We start from the raw sequence: 3,712 nt of genomic DNA, 5'->3' as shown, positions 1-3,712 counted from the left end.
GATAAGTCTAGTGCCCTCGAGGAGATACCAACTTTAATTTACAAAAAAGCCTCCAGATCTTTAGCCCCTGCTATTGCATTGCTCTTCAACAAGTCACTTGAACTCCAAACCTTTCCAGACATTCTAAAAAAAGTAAGAGTAACCCCTGTCCACAAATGTGGTGATCACACAGATGTTAACAACTACAGACCTATATCAATCCTGCCTAACTTGTCAAAAATATTCGAAAAACTAATCTACAAGCAGCTTTACTCTTTTCTAGCCAAACACAATATACTTAGCTCTTGTCAATATGGCTTCAGACCCAAAAAAAGCACTAACGATGCACTTATTAGTATGATTAACTTGATTCACGCAGCTCTTGATAAAAAGGAGTTCCCTGTTGGGTTATTTGTGGACCTGCGTAAGGCTTTTGACACTGTCAACCACCAGAACCTTCTTCTTAAATTACATCATTATGGAGTCAGAGGACACTAACTGCAATACCTCAAATCTTATCTTACTGACAGGCTCCAGTATGTTTCTGTGACTAATACAATTTCTCCCACCCTACCCATCAACATTGGTGTTCCTCAGGGCAGCATACTTGGCCCTCTCCTCTTTCTCATCTACATTAATGACCTTCCAAATGCCTCCCAACACCTCAAACCAATTCTATTTGCTGACGACACAACCTTCATTTACTCCAGTCCTGACCCCCTTGCTCTAAATGCCACAGTAAATACTGAGCTAGAGAAAGTCCATCTTTGGCTAACTGCCAACAAACTCACCCTTAACATTGACAAAACGTTTTATATTCTGTTTGGCAATAAATCCTCTAATCATATAAATCTCAAAATAAACAATACCCAAATTTGTAACAAATTAGATGGCAAATTCCTTGGCGTTCTCATCGACCACAAGCTGAATTTCCAGGGACACATTCTAAATATATCAAAAAAAGTTTCAAAAACTGTTGGCATTCTTTCTAAGATCAGATATTATGTACCCCGCCCTGCCCTGGTGACTCTCTATTACTCCCTCATCTATCCATATCTCAACTATGGCATTTGTGCTTGGGGTTCTACTACCCAAAATCATTTACGTCCTCTAATTACTCAACACAAAGCTGCTATTAGGACAATATCCAACTCTAGCCCCAGACATCACTCGGTACCCCTACTCAAATCTCTGAATATGTTAGATATTAAGTCATTGCACATTCTCTCATGTGTATTATACATATATAAAACGCTGAACTGTAATGCCAATCCTGACCTCAAAAGATTCATTGAAGGTTGTAACAGAACCCATGAGCACCACACCAGAAATAAATACAGTTTTGATATTCCTAGAGTACGACTTAATCATACTAGAAACGCTCTTCAAATCAAGGGACCCAGAATGTGGAATGATCTTCCCAACCATGTTAAAGACAGTACCTCTCTCAACCAGTTTAAAATAAAAACGAAGCACTACCTAATAAATTCCCTGTAACCTACCTTACCCCTCTGTTGTCAACCCATGTATGTTTTTTGTTTTTTTTTCAAATCAACGCTGTTTGAATGTAATTTTCTGTAATAATTTGTAATTGTATTTGTGCTGCTTTTTCAACCATGTTCCCCCCTCTTTTACCTCTATTTTTATTTGTTCTCAACACATTTTATTCTTTTTACCCATTAGTTTTAAGCTTTAGTCATTAATGTTTTTCCTGCCCGAAACGCTTTGCGTAATAGTGGCTTTAGGCATTGTATGTACTAGCTCTATCTATAAAGCCAACAAACTTTGTAAAATCTCTTTATGTATATACCTTACCTAAATAAAAATTATTATTATTATTATTATTATTATTATTATACAATCACCAGGGCAAATAGGAGACATTTGACAAGCCGCCGGCTTCCTATCCTCACTGAGAGATAGTGACCCTCTGGTAAATTCAGGTAGTAGTAGTAGTAGGCATCCTTCAGTCTCGGGAGACTATGGAGTAGCGCCCTAGTTGTCAATCCTAGTGCAGCGTCTGGTGTGACTGATGAGGCCAATCCGAGAGTGGCAGTCCATTCCACACCGAGCACAAACGAAGTCCGATTCTGGTCTGTCTTCCTGGCTACCGGCTTTCCTTCTCTGTCTCTTTGCCTCTGATTCCTTGGTAAGTGACTCCTCGAACTTGGAAAGACCTCTGTGAACAGACTGCCTCCAGGCTGAACGGTCTTCAGCCAGTGTCTCTCACATAGCAAGATCGACGTCCATGGCTTTCAGGTCCCTCTTGCATACGTCTTTGTACCGTAGCTGGGGCTTGCCTGTTGGACGCTTTCCCTGCATCAGCTCTCCGTACAGGAGATCCTTGGGGATCCTGCCGTCGCCCATTCGCACAACGTGCCCGAGCCAGCGCATTCTTCTCTGTTTCAGCATTGTGTACATGCTGGTGTTTCTTGCTCTCCCCAAGACGTTGTTGTTTGTCACCTTGTCCTGCCAGGTGATGTCCAAGATGTGTCGAAGGCAGCGCATGTGGTAGGCATTCAGCTGTCTTTCCTGACGGGCGCGGAGTGTCCAAGACTCACTGCCATAAAGGAGATTGCTCAGGACACAGGCTCTGTAAACCTGAATCTTAGTATACTCAGTCACCCTATTGTAAATTCAGGTAAATCTTAGCTAATTAAATAATCCTGAAAAGTTTGCATATTGAAGGCAGTGCTGTATTAGCAGCATTATACTCTCTGAGCAAAGTAATGCACTGTTGCCCTCCAACCCAGATGATGGGCACTGGGACCCATGTCTGTGGACCTATACTTACAACCACGTTCTCGTCTGTGGACCCTCCCTACTTTGGTACGGCTCTCAGTGTGCTTGGTAGAGTTAGGAGGGTGTTTGTCTGGTTAGGTGAGGTGTTTGTTGACCAAACCACACACTAGAAAGTGAAGGGACGACAACGTTTCGGTCCGTCCTGGACCATTCTCAAGTCAATTGTGCATTCTCACAATCGACTTGAGAATGGTCCAGAACGGACCGAAACGTCGTCGTCTCTTCAATTTTTAGTGTGTGGTTTGGTCAACATATTGTTGTATATTTTGGGGCAGATTCGGTATGCTAGCAGTGCTTTCATACTGTTCTAGTAGCATGTCTGGGGCTTAAGTTTATTATTGTTCTAATTGCTGATATGTGTTGAGTAATTAAGGGTCGAAGATAGTTTTGGGTTGTAGAATTTCTTATGGAAGCTTAACACTGCTTACTAGTTGTGTTTTTGCGGGGGTTGAGCTTTTTTGCTCTTTCGGCCCGCCTCTCAACTGTCAATCAACTGTTTACTAACTACTAACTTACTAACTACTTTTTTTTTTTTTTTTTTTTTTTTTTTCCTACACCACACACACACCCCAGGAAGCAGCCCGTGACAGCTGACTAACTCCCAGGTACCTATTTACTGCTAGGTAACAGGGGCACTTAGGGTGAAAGAAACTTTGCCCATTTGTTTCTGCCTCGTGCGGGAATCGAACCCGCGCCACAGAATTACGAGTCCTGCGCGCTATCCACCAGGCTACGAGGCCCCTGCTGTGTACTTGCGCGTGTTAATAAAAAAACAAATAAACTTATTAGCATCCAAAACCTTTCATTATGATATACATGATAATTTTTAATCAAATATATTTAATTTAATTACAAAATTTAAGTATGTTTTCTAGCCACATATACACAACCAAAGAAAATGGCCCTGGATGTACAGAACAGAAACCGTGCT

The sequence above is a fragment of the Procambarus clarkii genome, chromosome 27, assembly GCF_040958095.1.
Source record: "Procambarus clarkii isolate CNS0578487 chromosome 27, FALCON_Pclarkii_2.0, whole genome shotgun sequence".
Taxonomy (NCBI): domain Eukaryota; kingdom Metazoa; phylum Arthropoda; class Malacostraca; order Decapoda; family Cambaridae; genus Procambarus; species Procambarus clarkii.
Note: the sequence above shows the minus strand (reverse complement) of the source record.